This window comes from Megascapheus bottae, chromosome X (genome assembly GCF_031878675.1).
Source record: "Megascapheus bottae isolate mThoBot1 chromosome X, mThoBot2.hap1, whole genome shotgun sequence".
Classification (NCBI taxonomy): Eukaryota; Metazoa; Chordata; class Mammalia; order Rodentia; family Geomyidae; genus Megascapheus; species Megascapheus bottae.
In genome coordinates, this window is record NC_143547.1 from 91,613,599 (window position 1) to 91,633,689 (window position 20,091).

Consider the following 20,091-nt stretch of genomic DNA (forward strand, 5'->3'; position numbering starts at 1 on the left):
AATCAGGTCAGTACTGGCAAAAAAACTGACATGTAGACCAATGGAATAGAAGAAAGATCCTGCCAGTGCCAGTAGCTCATGCCTGTAATCCTAGCTACTCAGGAGTCTGAGATCTGAGGATCGCAGTTCAAAGCCAGGCTGGTCACAAAAGTCCATGAGATGAGTCTCATGGACTTTAACAACCAGAAAACTGGAAGTGGCTTTGTGCCTCAAAGTGATAGAGCGTTAACCTTGAGCTGAAGAGCACAGAGACAGAGCCCAGGCCCAAAGTTCAAGTCCCACAATCAAAAAAAAAAAATCCTGATGCAATAAACACTAAAAATATAAACTGAAAAAAATGAGAGTGTCCTTAACAAATGGTGCTGAGAAAATTGGATGCCAACAAATAGTGAACCAAGATAAAAAAAAAGAAATATTCAAAATGTGAAAACATAGGAGAAATGCGTCAAGATATAGGCATAAGCAATGACTTTCTGATTACAACTCCAATTGTCCAGGAAATGATAGCAAAAATCAATGAAGGAGTTTGCATCAAATTAAAAATCTTCAACACAACCAAGGAAACAGCATGGTAAAAACACAACCAACTGAATAGGACTTTATGCCTGCCTGATACTCTTTTGACAAGATTAATATTCAGAATATGTAAGAAAAACTCAAAATATTAAACTGGAAAAATTGGAAGCAATCCAATGAATAAATGGACAAATGAACTGAATAGATACTTCTCAAAATAATACAATTAGCCAGCGATCATATAGAAAAAAAATGTTCAACATTCCTAGCCAATGTAAATATAAACTACATGATGGGAGGGAAGGAGGGAGGAAGGCAAGAATACAAATAATAATAATAATGCTGGGAACCTTGTGTGGGAAAAGGGGCCATTATACACCTTTTTTTGAGGGAATATAAATTAGGTCATTGTCTATGGAAATCAGTATGGTGGTTCTTCAAACATCTACAAACAGACATTTTGTATGATCCCATTATATATACACAAAGATGTCAACCTCAACACACAAAGTACTGAAAGTCCCTGTTTATCATGGCACTGATTCACAAGAGTCAAACTTTGAAATTGCATATCAATGTATATAAATAAATAAAAAGAAAGTAACATCTGTCACAATCGAATTTGATTCATCCATAAAGAACACAATCATATAGTTTACAACAAATGTCAACTACTTACTGTAAAATAAGCCTGACTCAAGCTGGGTGCTGGTAGCCAACACCTGTGATCCTAGCTACTCAGGAAGCTGAGATCTGAAGATCGCAGTTCAAAGCTATCCCAGAGAGAAAACACTCTTATCTCCAGTTCACCACTCAATAATCAGAAATGGAGACTTTGGGAAAGATGACGGCATCATCACAGGTAAACTCTCTAGGTGTCTCTGACCAAATAGAGATTCAGGATCCCAGCACACATTTCATCTCAACAGACCTACATCAATCAAATTTAACAAGATAAAGACTCATGATGAAAAGCATCGTGAGGGCTGGGAGTTTTGCCTAGTAGTAGAGTGCTTGCCTAGCATGCCCAAAAACCTAGGTTCAATTCCTTGCTACCACATACATAGTAAAAGGTGAAAGTGTTACTGTGGCTCAAATGATAGGGTTCTAGCCTTGAGAAAATTCAAGGATAGTGCTCAGGCCCTGAGCTCAAGCCCAAGACTGGCAAAAAAGTAAATTTTAAAAAAGCATCATGAACCAGGGTATGATAAGGACACCTGCACATCCATATTCACCGTCACATGATTCACAATAGCCAAAATATGGAAACAACCCCGATGCCCTCCAATAGATGAGTACCAGAAAATGTGGTACCTATATACAACGGAATTTTACACAGCCATTAGAAAAAATAATGACATTTGTAGGGAAATGGATGGAACTAATACAAATCATGTTAAGTAGGGTAAGCCAAAATCACAGAGACAAATGATGCATGTTCTCTCTGATATGCAGAAATTAGCTCTAAATCTGCACTGGAGTATGACAATGTACACAGGATTCTAGATACTCAAGTACAGTAAGACCAAAAGAGGATACTCTTGAGAATTACAGACAGTGCCTAAGTACCTAATCATATGTACATGAAATAAAATACATACTGAAATGCACTCCAAAGATATGGAAACAATGGTCTTATTTGTTTTTACTTTTGCTGATGTTTTTACTTTTCCTGTATTCTTTACCTTGTATATGGTATATTTATGGGAGAGTTGAAGGAAAGGCACAGAATCCAAGGAAAAAGAGTGAAAAGTACAGCAATGGAGCTCAGGGTACATCAGGGAAAGTGAATTATACAACTCGTGGGTGGAGATGGGAGGGAGGGACTGGGAGAGAAGGAGGACAGAGATGACACCGTACTACAGGAAATGGACTCATTACCTGACTCCTGTCATTGTAATCCCTCTATGTACCACCTCTATAATAATGATAAAGTAAATCTTTAAAAAGGAAAAAAAACCCAAAGAACCAGAAGTGGTACTGTGGCCCAACATAGTAGAACACTAGCCTTAAGCAAAAGAGCCCAGTGACAGTGCCCAGGATCTGAGTTCAAGTCCCACCACTGACAAAACCAACCAACCCAACAAAGAAACAAAAAAACCCAAATAGCCAGACTCATGTTCTCTGCCATATGAAGAATCTAAAACAATGTAAAGAAATGACATGAGGGCCAGGATTATGGTCTAGTTGGTAGAGTGCTTGCCTAGCATGTATGAAGACCTAGGTTCGATTCCTTGGTACCACATACATACATACATAGAAAAAAAAGCTGGAAGTGGTGCTGTGACTCAAGTGGTAGAGCTCTAGCCTTGAGAAAGCCCAAGGTCAGTGTTCAGACTGTGAGTTCAAGCCCTAGGGCTGGCAAAAAAAATGTACTATGCTATCTCTCATCTCTTTTGCTGTCCCTTGGTTATCTCATATTGTTATAGTATCTCACTTTGTTATCTGATATATTGGATATATTTGTATTTGGTTATTTGAAATTGGATAGGGAAGGGGGAAAAACTAGATGAGGGGTGGGGGTGGGGGGAGGGAAATGGGGACCAATACATGAGAAAGGGTATCAATGTACGTGAATTAATGCACCTTCTATCTGGCAAATATCATGTAACCCTTCTATTAATTACAATAAAAAATATATGAAAAAAATAAATTTAAAAAAAACTGCAATGAGGTATTACCTCGCTTTGTTAAAAATGTCTATTATCTCAAGGACAAGTGCCTGTAAGGATGTGGAGAAAAAGGAAACTCAACAAACCCTGTTGTTGAGAAGTATTTATTATTATCAATTACAATTTTGAAATTTTGTTTTGCTTTGTGCTAGTTCTGGGGCTTGAACTCAGGACATGGGCACTCTCTCTGAGCTTTTCAGTTCAAGATTAACAGTTTACCACTTGAACTACAACTCCAATTGCAGCATTTTTGCTGGTTAAGTGGAAATAAGATTCTCACATACGTTCCTGCGTGGGCTGCTTTTGAACTGCAATTCTCAAATCAGCTTCTTGAGTAGCTAGCATTACTAGCATGAATCATCAGCTCCTGGGTAGAATTTTATACAAAAATTCTGGTCTAAATTAAATAATACAGATCTTGACAGCATATTATCATCCAAAACATTCCTCAAGAATTACACATTTATATTCTCATATACACACCCATACACATACATAAACACAAGACCTGCTTGCAAAATTTACCTTCTTGTTATTCAAGGTTATCGTTAGCAATATAATTACATTAAAATTATGTTTCAAATCTACCCCTCGACTTAAGTGTGAGTTGAACCTCCGTATATTTGAAAGATTATGGGATACATATTAGTAAACAATTCTGTATTCATCCCTAAGTTGTACTCTGTAGAGATTAATAAAACAAAGAACACCAAAAAAATAATTCTGGTTCTACTCTGACTTATTCTACATTTGTGGTGTCTCGTATTAGTAACTTATAGGTAAATTATTTTCTGACATACATTTTTATTAAATTATTACCAACTTTCAAGTGTAGTTACCATTTGTTTTGGTCAGTCCTGGCCTTGAACTCAGGGCCTAGGCACTGTCCCTGAGCTTCTTTGTGCTCAAGGCTCATGCTGTACCACTGAAGTCACACCACCGAATCCAGCTTTCTCTGAGTGGTTTATTAGAAACAAGAGTATTATAAACTTTTCTGCCTGAGCTTGCAGACTTTTCTGCCTGAGCTTGCTTGGAGCCACAATCCTCAAATCACAGCCACCTGAGTACCTAAGATTACAGGTGTTAAACACCAACACCCAGCTTACAGATTTTAATGCTGTGAGCATGACCTAGGGGTCGAGTGCTTGCCTAGCATGCACTGGATTTGATTTGTCAGTATCACATACACAGAAAAGGCTGGAAGTGGTACTGTGGCACAAGTGGTAGAGCAATAGCCTTAAGAAAGCCCAAGGACAGGGCCCAGGCTGAGTTCAAGTCCCCAGGACTGGCAAAAAATTAAAAATTAAAATAAATTAACTTGGCCAGGAGTTTGGCCTAGTGGTAGAGTGCTTGCCTAGCATGCATGAAGACCTGGGTTCAATTCCTTGGTACCACATACATAGAAAAAAGCCGGAAATAGTGCTGAGGCTCAAGAGGTACAGCTCTAGCCTTGAGAAAGTCCAAGGACAGTGCTCAGGACCTGAGCTCAAGCCCAGGACTGGCAAAAATAAATAAATAAATGAACTTTACAACTTGGGAGCAGGGAGGGCGAGGGGATGTGGGAGAAAAATATGGGAGATATAACAATGTGCAAGAAGTAATAGACCCACTACCTGATTAATTTAACCATAACCCCTCTATAATAAATTTTTAATGTTATACAATAACCCAGAGGAAAAAAATTTTAACATCTTTTTAGTTTATGGTCATGGTGCTTGAATTCAGAGCCTGGACATTGTCCCTAATTTCTTTTGCTCAAGGCTAGCACTCTACCCCCTTGAGCCACAGCACAACTTCCAATTTTCAGGTGGTTAATTTGAGATATGAATCTCATGGACTTTCCTGCCCAGGCTGGCTTTGAACCATGATCCTTAGATCTCAGGCTCCTGAGTAGCTAGGATTACAAGTATGAGCCACTAGCATATGTCTTTATTTTTATTATTATTATTATTATTATTATTACATATCTTTAAGTAGTGGTACAAAGGCATTGTCATTTAACAACGCAGTTTATGAAAACAATGTATCTTTTTTTTTTTTTGCCAGTCCTGGGCTTGAGCTCAGGGCCTGAGCCCTGTCCTTGGACTTTCTCAGGGCTAGAGCTCTACCACTTGAGCCTCATCACCACTTCTGGCTTTTTCTATATGTGGTACCGAGGAATCGAACCTGGGTCTTCGTGCATGCTAGGCAAGCATTTTAACCATTAGGCCAAACTCCCGGCCCCTGAAAACAATGTATCTTGATCAATGTCACCAAATGATCAGAGCAACTAATGAGGTCATCCTTGATGGAGATATTTAATAAGGATAATTTATACAAATAAATCCTTCTGTACTAAATAGACAATTCACTGTCTTTTTTTTTAAAAAAAGGCTGTATAGAAATGGAGGAACAAAGGTGAACAAATGCAGCAGTGATATTGGACATTTGTTGAAAATGAATGATACAACTTGTGGGTGGGTACAGGAGAGAAAAATTGGGAGAAAGTGAGGGAGACGGTGATATTGCCCAAAACATATGTACTTACTACCTGACTTATGAAACTGTGCCCTCTCCATATGTCACATCTGTAATAAAATTTAAATGTTTAATTATATTAATCTTTAAAGTCTGTATAAATAGTTATTAACTGTACAGCTCACCAGCATTCTCTTCTTGGAAACATCTATATTTCACCATCAAAGTTCCCTAAAGAACTGAAACAGCTTTCAAAATTATGTGTCTCCTTTGGCTTGTCTATCTCTTGATTCCACCCAGGCATTATTAACAGTTGCGACCATCATTTCCATGTTCATAAATTTTCACTAATCCCTCACTGGAATCTGTTTTTCTTTCTTGTTGCACTCTATTTCAACTTAAGACAAGCAGTTCTACCATGTGTTTTCCATGCTCTTTTTTTGCACAATAAGAACTATTTTGCACAGCTAGCATTATACTTAATGGCGAAAAGCTAAAGCCATTTCCTCTAGAATCAGGAATGAGACAAGGATGGTCACTCTCTCCACTCCTCTTTAACATAGTATTAGAATTCCTAGCCAGAGCAATAAGGCAAGAAGCAAGCATAAAGGGGATCCAAGTAGGGAAAGAGGAAGTGAAACTTTCCCTCTTTGCAGATGACATGATTCTGTATTTAAAGAACCCTACAGACTCCACTCCCAAGCTCCTTGAGCTGATTCAAAACTTTGGCAAGGTAGCAGGGTATAAAATTAACCCTCAAAAATCAAGTGCCTTCCTATATGCCAACAATGAGAGGAATGAGGCAGCAATCAGGAAAGCAACTCCTTTTGCAATAGCCTCAAATTAAATAAAGTACCTAGGAATTAACTTAAGAATGTAAAGGACCTTTTTGATGAAAACTTTGAAACCCTGAAAAAGGAAATTAAAGAAGAACTGAGGAAATGGAAAAACCTCCCATGCTGCTGGATTGGAAGAATTAAACATCGTGATAACGGCAATCGTGCCAAGGGCTATCTACAAATTCAACGCAATACCCATCAATATCCCAATGTCATTCTTTAAAGAAATACAAGAGACAATCCAAAATTTCATAAGGAATAATAAAAGACCCTGTATAGCAAAAACAATTCTTAGCAGAAAGAACAGCGCAGGAGGAATTTCAATACCAAACTTTAGACTCTATTACAGAGCTATAGTTACCAAAACAGCTTGGTACTGGCAAAATAACATGCCTGAAGACCAATGGAATAGAACTGAGGACCCAAATATTAACCCACAGACCTATGGCCACCTAATCTTTGATAAGGGAGCCAAAAAAATAGAGTGGAAGAAAGATAGCCTCTTCAACAAGTGGTGCTGGCAGAACTGGTTAAGAATCTTCAGAAAACTAAAGTTGGATCCTTCTTTGTCACACTGCACAAGGATTAACTCCAAATGGATCAAAGACCTCGAGGTAAAAGCAGATACACTAAAAACTTTACAAGAAAGAATAGGAGATACACTAGATCTCCTTGGCACAGGTCAAAACTTTCTTAATAAGGACCCAGAAGCACAACAAATCAGGGAAAGTCTGGATAAGTGGGACTGCATGAAACTGCAGAGCTTCAGTATGGCAAAGGACATAGCTAGTAAACTAACTAGAAAGCCTACAGAGTGGGAGAAGATCTTCACTAACCATACGACAGACAAAGGCCTCATATCTAAAATATATCAACAGCTCAAAAAATTGAATCTCTCCAAAACTAATCTCCAAAGAAACAACCATCCCATTAAAAGATGGATCAAAGATTTAAAAAGAGTGTTATTTGAAGAAGGAATAAGAATAGCCTATAGACACATGAAGAAGTGCTTGACATCTCTGGCCATAAAAGAAATGCAAATCAAAACAACTTTAAGATTCCACCTCAATCCAGTTAGAATGGCCAGGATCAGGAAAACAAATAACAACAGATGCTGGAGGGGATGTGGCCAGGAGGGATCACTACTACACTGTTGGTGGGAGTGTGAACTCGTCAACCACTATGGAAAGCAGTATGGTAGTTCCTCAAAAGTCTAAACATAGAGCTCCCCTATGACCCAGCAATTCCACTACTTGGCATTTACCCAATTGTTCAGAAACAAGGACATACTAAATCCACTAGCACAACAATGTTCATTGCAGCACTATTTACCATAGAGAAGATATGGAACCAACTCAGATGCCCCTCCATTGATGCTGCTGTCAGAAAGAATGACATTGCCCCATTTGTAAGGAAATAGATAAACTTAGAAAAAATCATATTAAGTGAAGTAAGCCAGACTCAAAGAAACATAGGCTCAGTGGTTTCCCTCATTTGTTATAATCAGTAGAAACCTTGGGCTCTCCTAGCAGAGATTTACAACAGAACAAAATCTGGATACTTAAGGCCATATAGTATGACGCTAAATGTAAGGAGCTCCAGGATATAGAAACAAAAGCCATATAACAAGTGATTATTGTCCTTAATGTACTATGTTATGTCTCATCTCTTTTCCTGTCCCTTGGTTATCTCATATTGTTACAGTATTTTGCCTTGCTATCTGATATATTGTATATATGCTTATTTGGTAATTTGAAATAGGATAGGGAAGGGGGAAAAACAAGATGAGGGGCGGGGTTGGGGTGGGAAATGGGGACCAAGACATAAGAAAGGGTATCAATATTTGTGAAGTAATGTAACCCTTCTAATAATTACAAGAAAAATATATGAAAGAAAAGAACTGTTTTGGACTGCCTTTCACAGAGATAGGTTTTAAGAGATTGTTCCAGGGCATGGAGTCAACCCTTCTCATTTAGATGCTTTACCAAAAGATCCAGTGACCTCTTCATGACATACAGCTGCACATTCTCAATGGAAACCTGAATGAACTCCAGTTAAGGTAAGCTCTGTTTTCTTTTGACATTTTTGCTGCATCTTGTCCTCTCAGTCTCAGGCTTGAATTTGTCAGCTGTAATGGCATCATATACTTTTATCCTAGTACTTTTTTCCTGGAACATCATTACCTATTTTAGGTCTTTCTGTGGAAACTTCAAAAAGAAAGCCATGGTCTGGCAAGTTTGGCTGAAAGGTAGACTTGCAGGTCTCCATTGGAGGAGACAGAAACCACTGTACAAAGAGAGCTGTCAGTAAGCATAGATCCCATAATACAAGTTGACTTTCCTATAAGTCTATGTATGCTGAGCCGTGCTTGAGACCACAGACTGCAATATGCATGCAACACCTTTCCAAGGCTATCATTTTTCTTCTTGTATTCTTTCTGTTCCTCAGAGTAGATCATCTCAATAAACCTTACACAAATCCATTGTTTAAATATGCTTTGGACTCCATTGTTCAAACATGCTTTATCTTAGTATATGCTTTATCCTAGCTTTATCTCAGTAAAATTCTTCTTTATTATTTCCTTTTCAGTGTCAGACTTCTAAATGGTCCTTTTTCTAATTTCTCTCTATAAATTTTTTCTGTGCTGAGAGATACCACCATTGTTCTTGCCTTTTGTTTTCAGAAAAAATAATCTATTCTTTAAACATATTTAAAACACCTGATTTAGAGTTTTTAATCTTCTGAGTTTAATGTCTAGCTTCCTCAGAGAAAATTTGTTCATTGTTTTTCTTTTCTACTATTGCAAATATCATCCCTTTTATTTATTTAGTTTTATTTTGGTGGGTCATGGATCTTGAATCTGGGGCCTGGGCACTGTCCCTGAGCAATTCTTGCTCAAGGCTAGCATTCTACCACTTTGAACCACAGTGCCACTTCCAGTTTTCTGGTGGCTAATTGAAGATAAGAATCTCACCGACTTAAAGGGAAGGGGGAAAACAAGATGATTAGAAGGGGGTGGAGGGAGGGAAGTGGGGACAAAACCATGAGAAAGGGTATCAATGTGTGAGAAGTAATGCACCTACTACCTGATGAATGTCACTGTAACTCCTCTATATATTATCCTGGCAATTAAAAAAAAAGAATCTCACACTTTTCTGCCTAGGCTGGCTTTTAACCATGACCCTCAGATCTCAGCCTCCTGAGTAGCCAAGAGCAGCACTGCCCAGCTTCATCATTTTATTTTTAAAGTATACATCAGTTAACCCATACAATATGTTGTATGTAAGCATATTTCTTCATATATGCAGTACAGTTACTTATAATGGTATAACAAGAATCTTTAGTAAATAAACGTTGAGATAGAAATTTATATAGATTTCAATGAAAAATGAATAAGGAGTAAATGACACAACACCTACTTTTATACTTTTCAATATCTACCTACCTAAAATAGCCCAAAGATTTTTCCTACACCCTCTATTAGATAATTTTTCTGACTCAAATTGAACTATTCCCAGTTTACCAGAGAAATTGACCTAAAATTATTTTGACTGTATTTTACCTGAAAAATAAAACAGCAGAAGACTAAATTCCTCTGCATCTAACAATCTGACAAATCATGTGTTTTTCAAGTGTTATCTTTCTCTTTAAAGTCTGTACAAGAGAGAGAGGCAAACTAGGGGAAATCAATGGAGGAGATGACATTGTCCAAAAAAGAATTGTACTCATTACCTGACTTACAAAATGGGAACTCCTCTGTACAACACAGTAAGAACAATAAAATTACATTGTAGAAGTTTCTATAAGAAGTTTTAACTTGAGAACTACTGTCTTAATGAAAGTTAACTACACAATACAATGTTATTAAAGTAAATATAAATGTATAGTAAGTCTGTGGAAAAGTGTATCTCTACCCAGTTTCTATAAACCATCATTCCTTTGGGTCCTAGCAATGAGTTTTTTCTTTTCCATTATTTTATTTTTTTGTGGGTCATGGAGCTTGAACTCAGCCTGGGCGCTGTCCCTGAGCTCTTCACCTCAAGGCTACGACCCTACTCTTGATCCATAACACCACTTCCAGTTTTCTAGTGGTTAACTGGAGATAAGAGTCTCACAGATTTTCATGCCTGGGCTGGCTTTGAACCATGTTCCTCAGATCTCAGCCTCCTGAGTAGCTATGATTATAGGCAAGAGCCACCAGCGCAGGGCCTAGGATTGATTTTTATCCTCTATTTGCATCACAAGTCTCTTTGCAGAGACTCAAAGCAGCCAGAGGTGAACTCTTGGAGACTTTTAAAGTCTTTCCAAAGCATAGTCACAATCAAGGGCACGTCTGTGACCTTCTGGAGCACCTGCAACATGTCAGAGATTTTTTTCAAAGCTTCTGTGGACATTTCATTCCCTTTTTCCACCCCCTCCTCAAGTATTTTAATTAGCTTTTATTTTTTTTACCCAAAATGTTATTGTCTTTCCAGAAATCCAGGATGTTTGACAATTGCCTGAATTTGCCAAATTGACAAATGTCCCTTGGGAAAAAGTTTCCACCTTGGATGAGCTGTGAATTAGATCAAGTACAGATAATACTTGGCAACTGGCTTCTTTCAGAGAAATACTAGGCTAGTCCAATGATGACAAAATTCTTTGAAAACAAATCTTTGAAGGAACTCCAGACTTGCTCTGCTCCCTCTGCTGGCCGTGAGGAAATCAGTCTAATGGAAGGAGGATATGACAAGTGAGAAGGCCACAATGGTCATTGCTTTTACCCGATCTGCCATTTGTCTCAAATAAAAACCTTCAAGATGGCTGAAGGCAAGTAGCTCATTTCAAGGTTCTGAAAAAAGTGAATTCTGGCACATGTGACAGTTTTCTCATTATGTTGGAGATCCTCATTCTGCAAATACCCTTTCTCTACATTCTTTTACTTCAGTATACCATACACTGGTCATTATGAACTTGAGGCCTCTAGTTTTATAAATGGGTTACTAGCAATGATCTCAAAACTGTACTACCACACATAGCGCTGATACAGAGTAGAAATAACAGTGAAATAGCTAGTGTGAACAGGAAAACTCATTTTCCTCAAGTCTACGTTGGTCTATTCCCCAAACAGAACTGTAACAACCTTCCAGAAGGAAGCAAAGCAATGATGTATTATGGTCTACTCATTTAAGTTGACCATGATGTCATTTTTTTCCCTTAGACATGAAAAAGTAGTTCTAGACATGAAAAATAGTTCTAGTAAAAATGCAAATGCAAATATTATTTCCAGTCTCAATCTTAACCTATTAAAAACATAATTTCTTAGTTTCAACCTTTCAAGAAAAAAACAAAGCCAGTAGTATAACAAACTGAAGTGCCCTTCATACACAAATTATGTGTTTGAAGCAATAACCTCCAACAATAATTGTGTACTTTCGACAGACAGGCTTAAAAGATAAAATTAAGTGAAATCCTAAAGGTGTGATTCTAATCCAATAAAATTTTCCTGAAAGTAAAATATATTTGGATAATATACTTGGAGGATAAAAACACATAGAAAATTTGATAAGAACGATGTTCATTGCAGCACTATTTACCATAGCAAAGAAATGGAACCAAACCAGATGCCCCTCAGTAGATGATTGGATCAACAAGATGTGGTATTTATACACAATGGAATTCTGTGCTGCTGTCAGAAAAAAATGACGTGGACCCATTCATAAGGAAATGGAAAGACTTGGAAAAAATCATATTAAGTGAAGTAAGCCAGACCCAAAGGAACAGAGGCTCAATGGTTTCCCTCATTTGTAATAATTAGTACACATCTTCATAGCAGAAGATCACAACAGCTCAAAACCTATGTACATAAGGTTATAAAGGATGAGACTAAATGAAAGGATCTCTAAGATATGGAACCAAGAGCTTTATCTTGTGTGATTGTTGATCTTAATGTACTATGTTATTTCTCTTCTCTTTTCTTGCCCTTTGGTTAATCTCATATTGTTTCTGTATCTAACTTTGTTGCCTAGTATATTGTATATATGTTTATTTGTTTGTTTGAAATAGGAAAGGGAATGGGGGAAAACAAGTTGATTGGGAGGGGTTGGGGGAGAGAAATGGGGACAAATACATGAGAAGGGGTATCAATATGTGAGAAGTAAGGCACTTACTACCTGGCAAATGTAACTGTAACCCATACATTACCCTGACAATAAAAAAAAAGAAAATTGGATGTGAGAGCAAGGCACTGGTGTTTCATGCCTGTAATCTGAGCTGATCAAGAGGCTGAGATCTGAGGATCACAGTTGAAAGGCAGCCTGGGCAAGAAAGTCCATGAAACTCATCTCAAAGTGATAAAGTGCTAGCTTTGAGCAAAAGTGCTCAGTGACAATGTCTAGGCCCTGAGTTCCAGCCACACAACTGACCAAATAAAGGAAAAAGAAAAAAATGAGATAAAAAACATAGTACCTGCCGGCATGATGGCTCATGCCTGTAATCCTAGCTACTCAAGAGGCTGAAATCTGAGGATCAAGGTTTAAAGCACAAAAGGACCTGAGACTCTTATCTCCAACTAATGTCTAGAAAACCGGGAAGTGGGGTTTGGCTAGAGGGTATGGCAGTAGCCTTGAGCTGAAGAGCTCAGGGACAGCGCCCAAGCTGAGTTCAAGCCCCAAGACCCACCAAAAAAAAAGTACTGTGATTTGGCCCACAGATTCAAATATCTATAAGCCCCATGATTCATCAAAAAGCAAACAAAAAAACCATAGTACCCAATGAGATAGTGCCCTTATGAAAGCAACCCAAGTATTTATTTACCTCTTCCACCATGTGAGGAAATAATGAGAAAATGTCTTCCAGCACTCAAGAAATATCACATCACCAATATCAAATCTGCCCTGATCTTGAACTTTCTAGTTTCTAGAATTATGAGAAATAAATTTCTCATAAAAATAAATTTTTAAGTAACTTAGTTTATGGTATTTTTTTGTTGCAGAAGCCAGAATCTAAATTAATTGTTGTGAAAAGATTTGGGGTAGGTACACAGATAATAAAAGACATTATGGTATTTCCTATCCATCATGAAGTGAATAGCCTCTATCACATTCTTTTACTACCATGGTGTTCTGTCTCCTCATGCTATAGAAACATAGACTATGGATGGCAATGCCACTTTCAATTATTTCTTTCTAGGATATTTGGTCACAGTAATATCAAAGTAATTAATCCTGGAAATTAATTTTGTAAAAAATAGAGGTCATTGTTGTAATCACCTGACCATGTGGCTTAGAATACTTTCGAGATGGTTTGTGGGAGAAATTTGAAAAGACTTGGAGATGTAAAAATAGGAAAGCTCTAGGTAGGGCTGGAATGATGGCCTAGTGGTAGAAGCTAGAAGTGGTTCTGTGGCTCAAGTGGTAGAGCTCTACCCTTGAAAGAAGTCTAAGGACAGTGCTCAGTCCATGAGTTCAAGTCTCACGACTGGCAAAATAAATAAATAACCAAAAGGGCCAGGAGTTTGGCCTAGTGGTTAAAGTACTTGCCTAGCATGCATGAAGACCCAGGTTCGATTCCTTGGTACCATATACATAGAAAAAAGCTGGAAGTGGTGCTGAGGCTCAAGTGGTAGAGCTCTAGCCCTGAGAAAGTCCAAGGACAGTGCTCAGGCCCTGAGCTCAAGCCCAGGACTGGCCGAAAAAAAAAAACAGTAAGGAGAGACACTTGTATCATGACACAGAATGCCATAAATAACAGATATGGATCTATAGAATTTAATGTTTTCCCTGATTAATTTTACTCTCGTTTTGGTCCTATCATTTCTTTCTGTCCTCTTATGCCTCCCTTTTGGAATGGTAATATTTACTCTGTGCCCTTGTATCTTGGAAGTATGTAACTTGTTTGATTTTCCAGGGCCTGACAGCTGAAAATTTGCCTTGAGTTCCAGAAAGGACTTTGGACTTGGACTTTTGAACAAATGTTGGAAATGTTAAGGCTTTGGGAACTCTGGGAAATGAACTAAATGTATTTTGCTTTATGAGATAGCCAGAGCCTTTGGGGCCTAGGGCCAGAATGTTGTGGTTAAGATATCAAGTGTCCCCTATAGGCTCTGGTGTTGCCTCAACTGATGATGCTATGGAAACTGTAGGGTGTGGGGCTTAGCTGGAGGAAGGAGGTCACAGGGGACATGCCTTTCAAAGGTTAGACCTGCCCTCCCTTACTCCTCTCTTCTCTGTCTGTTTCTTGTCCAGGTGAACAGTATCTGCTACGTGTTCCTGCCACTATGCTGTGCTAACTTACCCCAGAATAAATGTACGCAAAGACTATGCAATGAAACTGATGAGCCAAAAGCAATAATTCCTCCCTTTAAAGTGTGATTATGCTGAGTTCTCACACAGAAATAAAGAATATAGTATTTGAATGAGAGGAAAGAAAAAAAAACTTGGCTGCATTGTAGTCCTATGTTTTATAGAAAATAGGAGTTAAAAGTCATGAACTCAGATATTTTATTGGGGAAATACTGTAAGTATTGTAGGCGTGGTCTGATTTCTTACTGCTTACAGTATCATATAAGAGGTAAATGAAAGAAATTGTTAGGCAAAGAAGAAACTAGGACTTGAACATTTCAAAAATGTTTTAGCTTATCAACATAGCAAAAAGAGAGAAAAAGAAGAAGAAGGAGGAGGAGGAGGAGGAGGAGAAGGAGGAGGAGGAGGAAAGAGGAAAGAACATATTCTAGAGAAAACACAAAGGATATGGCTGAAAAATCATTTGATAAAAATATCTGATTAAAATTCATGAGTCATATTCATGACATCTCAGCAGAAGCCAATGATAGAACAAAAGTACTGCCAGTTTGGACTAAAGGGAATGAAAACAGGACAACAGTAAGGGATGCTATAAAATGAGCAGCAAATAGAATCACTTGTCTGTGAACATAATTTATTTTGTAAGAAGGAGAAAGATGGGGCTGGGTGTAATCCATAGACTGGGAAAACTGCTTATTGCCACCACAGGCCTTGGTGGCAAAGTTATTTCCTCTTCAGTTTCAAAAGGAAGGAATATGATTGACTTAGGCCTACAATTCTAGCTCCTCAGGAAACTGAGATCTGAGGATCCCATCTTGAATTCAGCCCAGACAGGAAAGTCTAGGAGATTCTTATCTCCAATAGAACTACTCAGAAAATGCCAGAAGTGGCACTTTGACTGAAAGTAGAGGTTGCTAGCACCCAGACCCTGAGTTCATGCCCCAGGACTGGCAAGAAAAAATAATATCCTGAATGTTATACCCCAGGAGATGATAAGGACACCTGCTCAGCTATGTACATCTCTGCACTAGTCACAATAGCCAGGCGATAGAAACAATCCAGATGCCCTACTGCAGAGGGATGGATGCAAAAAAGAATGTGGTATATATACACAATGGAATTCTACATAGCCAACAGAAAAGATAAAATAATGGCATTTGCAGGGAGGTGGATGAATCTAGAGCAAATCATGTTGAGTGAGACAAGTCAAGACCTAAGGAACAAAAGACGCATGGTATCCTTAATATGTGGATATCAGATCCAAACTGTACAAGAGCAAGGACTCAATATTTGCGTACCCAATGCTATGGACATAAAAATCTATGACTGTATAGACACAATGTTTTATTACATAGATTATGTATCTGTGACATGTAAACTCTCAGCCTAATTTTAATTGTGTTCTAAAATCCAAGTGCCAGTGATTGTATATAAAGATTCCCTTCTTGAATACTTGTTTGTTAAATACATCATTTGAAAGATGATGTAAAAATCAATGTTAATAAAATCTTTAATAAAAAATATGATTTTGGCTCCTTTGTTGAAAAACAAAAATCTGAAGCTATGTAGATTTATTTCTGGGTTTTATATTCTGTTCCATTTAGTTTTTTGTATGCCAATACCAAGCTGGTTTTGTTACTATGACTTTGTAATATAATTGAAATCTAGTGCTGTAATACTCTCAGTATTGCATTTTAAATTGGGCTCACTTTTGCTATACAGGGTCTTTCATGTTTCCACATGGATTTTGTTTTAATTTTTATTTTATTATCAGGCTGATGTACAGAGAAGTTACAGTTACAGAAGTATGGTAGTGAGTACATTTCCATATGAATTTTTAGATTAATCTATTTCTGTGAAAAATGACATTGGATTTTGATGACTATTGCTTTGACTCTGTAGACTGCTTTTTCTTCTGTGGCCATTTTTACTATATTAATCCTGCCAATTCATGAGTGTGAGAGGTCGTTACATCTTCAAAAAGAAGTGTCCCTGAGCTTCAACATCTAATGGAATGGTCCTTGTTAGAAAATGGACTTCTTTATGTCCTGTAACCCCTTTCTCCTCTCTAATTTATCACTTTTAGAATGGGGAATCTGTTTTAGGTCTGCCCAACCACTGTATTTTAGAAGCTCTACTCTGTCTGTTTTTACAGATTTATAACCAGAAAGAAATTTTGTTTTAATATGAACCATAACTCAAGTCTCATTCTTACCTGATTTAAAGAATATTTAGAAGAAACTTGGACTAGGGTTGAGAATGTGGCTGAGTAGTAGAGTGTTTGCCTAGCATGCATGAAGCCCTGCCTTCATTTCCTCACTATCACACAAACAGAAAAAGTGTGAAATGCTACAGTGGCTCAAGTGGTAGAGTGCTTATTTTGCTCAAGACTAACTCTCTACCACCTGAGCTACAGCTCCTCTTCAGACTTTGTGTGTGTGTGTGTGATTTAATATAGAGAGAAGAGTCTCATAAATGCTTCTGCCGGGCTGGCTTCAAATCACAATCCTCAGCTCTCAGCTTCCTGAGTATCTGGGATTACAGATGTAAGCCACTGACACTCAGTTTCTATAACACCTGAAAAATCATTTGGGACTTGAGACATCCATGTTTCTCTTCTGCTTCTTGTTAGATGTGGCCATTTACCCATACTGAAAATTTTGTGTCACCCATGGATGAGGTTCATGAAAAAATTATTCCAGGCCCCTACACCCATTAGGACTAGTATCCTTATCAGAATAAGAAACTACTGGAATGAATGTGTGGAGAAAGGGACATGTGAGGGCTGGGGATGTGGCTTCGCGGTAGAATCACAGTGATTCCTCAGCACCACAGAAACAGAAAAGGACATGTGAGGAAACAAAGCAGTCACTTGCTTGCCTAGGAATCTTCAAGGAAAAAGCAAATGTCCCAACACATTGATTTCAGCCCATCCTCCTGGAAAGTATAAAAATTAAGTTCTGTTGTTTAAAACAGTCAGTCCGTAGTATTTTCTTATGACAGCTAGCAGATAACACATGGGGCAGTCTGGATAACACAGGAGGATCATGCTAGGAATGGAGGCAGGGGAAAAATGAAATATGAACAAAGCATATACAAGAATCCTCTGTACTCTCTTCACAACCTTTCTGTACTTGCCAAACAATTCTTCAATGTTATTTTTCAAAATCAAGGTAGAAAATGGGCCTGGTAGCTCATGCCTATAATCCTAGCTACTCAGGAGGCTGATCTCTGAGGATCGTGGTTCAAAGCCAGCCTGGGCACTAAAGACTATGAGATTCTTATCTCCAGTTAACCACCAGAAAATTAGAAGTGGGACTGTACCTCAAGTGGTAGGGTGGTAGCCTTGAGCTGAAGAGCTCAGGGACACTGCCCAGGCCCAGAGTTCAAACCCCATGACCAAAAAAAAATCAAGATAGAACTAGGCGTTGATGGTACATTCCTATAATCCTATCTATTCAGGAGGCTGAGATTGGAGGCTTGTGGTTCAAAGCCAGGCCAGACAAGAAAGTCTATGAGACTCTTATCTCCAGTGAACCACCAGAAAATCAGAAGTGGTGCCGTGGCTCAAAGTGGTAGAGTGCTAGCATTGAGCACAAAAGCTCAAGGACAGCACCCAGATCCAGAGTTCAACCCCCATGACTGACCCCCAAAAAAGGCCACAGGCAAAGGTCCATAAATGACACTTCAGAGTAGCAATATTTCTTCTACCACTCACTTTTCTCTGGACACATATCAGAGTCTCTCTCTTATTCTCCTCCCAGGCTACCTTCCAGCATATGAAGCCAGGTATGTATCAATCCTGAACGATGGTCTCTGCAGTCACTTCATAAATATTTCTTTTGGAAATATATTCTGCTCTGGGAAAATGGAAACTATGACACTATTTCTAGTTCCTATTTTCTCTTAAAAAATGCAAACATGGCGTCTCTTTTTCCATCTTTTCAAAGGACACCAAGATCTCCACAGCCTACAGATTCAAGGTCTTAGACCTGTGAAGCAGATACTGGTGTGAACAGCTTTACAACCCAGTTCCTATTTGCCTCATACCAACAGAGAGAGGGCTCCTTCTTGAGCATCTGTTCCAGCAAGTCTCTCTCGGTGAGTTTTTCAGATTCAGTCACCTTCCATTTCCATTTCTATAGATTTTTCTTTGTGCATAACATGAGAAAGGGGGGACAGAAAAAAAAAGGGCAAAGGAAATCATCAGAAATGTCAGGCCTCTTATTCCCAACAAGCAATCCAGGTTCCTTCCTTCACTTCTTTTATGAAGCACAACACCCTTTTCCTTGAAAACCAAGAAAGGCACCCTGCAAATAGACTTTCCATCCCATGAGCCCCCTGTTTCTATAGAGTTACAAACCCAGCAGTGCCAATGAAATGAGAAAGGACATCTACTCTGCCAGAAGCCCAGAGCAGTGCTGACCTGTGAAGCAATGAGTGGTAACGGGGCAGTCATACTCTCCTTTTACCCAGGAGCTGGTGGTTCCCCAGTGACCCAATCAGAGAGCTGCCAGACAATCTTCTTCCAGCCCCCCTACTCCCCTAAGGGACACAAAAGGACATTCTCGATCACTTCCCTACACAAGAAACAAGATGTGGAGGCCTAGCCAGAGAGAAATACATTGAATAGATCATTTGTAAACACATGTGAAAAAAAAAAAAAAAGGTTGAGGAAGAAAACCAACACTACAAGGATTTCTACTCTCCAGGCTCTTCTTGCTTATTTTCAGTGCCTGTCATCTTAAAACACTTCCCATGTCAGTTCATGTATTCCACTCTGTCCACTCCGGCAAGTGAGCACGTGTGCGTGGTAATGATGTGTTATAGGCACGTGTTTCTATAAGTTTGGCTAGGTGTTGTTATTCATGATTGGGGTAGGTATGTATGCATGACATCAAAACAGGTTGATACACTTCCCACTTGCAAAATGAGAAATCCCTAAGCTGTAATTGAAAAGAAAAGAGAATGAAAAATCAAAACCACAATGAAATATCACCTCACACCCATCAAGATGAATGCTATAAAAAGAAAAGCCCAGTCCCTTACATATAGTGACAATAATGTGAAGACACCAACGCTCACACACTGACAGTAGGAATGTCAAATTTAAGTCTATAAGAGTGTACATTGACCCTAACTGGTTCAATAACCTGTGAAAGATTAAAATATTTTCCTCCAAATATCCACTGATGAATAATAATCCAACCCAAACCAAAGTCTTTCAGCATCTCCCATTTTCACAAGTTACATAAATATTCAAACTTACCCTTTCTCTTCTCCACAAATATTTTTTGCCGGTCCTGGCCCTTGAACTCAGGGCCT

The 20,091-nt window shown here is 38.4% G+C and overlaps 1 pseudogene; it reads right to left on the reverse strand.

Moving 5' to 3' along the window:
- Positions 1–5,902: 5,902 nt before the first annotated feature.
- LOC150041555 (calcyclin-binding protein-like) lies at positions 5,903–16,691 on the reverse strand (annotated as a pseudogene).
- Between the last annotated feature and the right edge of the window lie 3,400 nt (positions 16,692–20,091).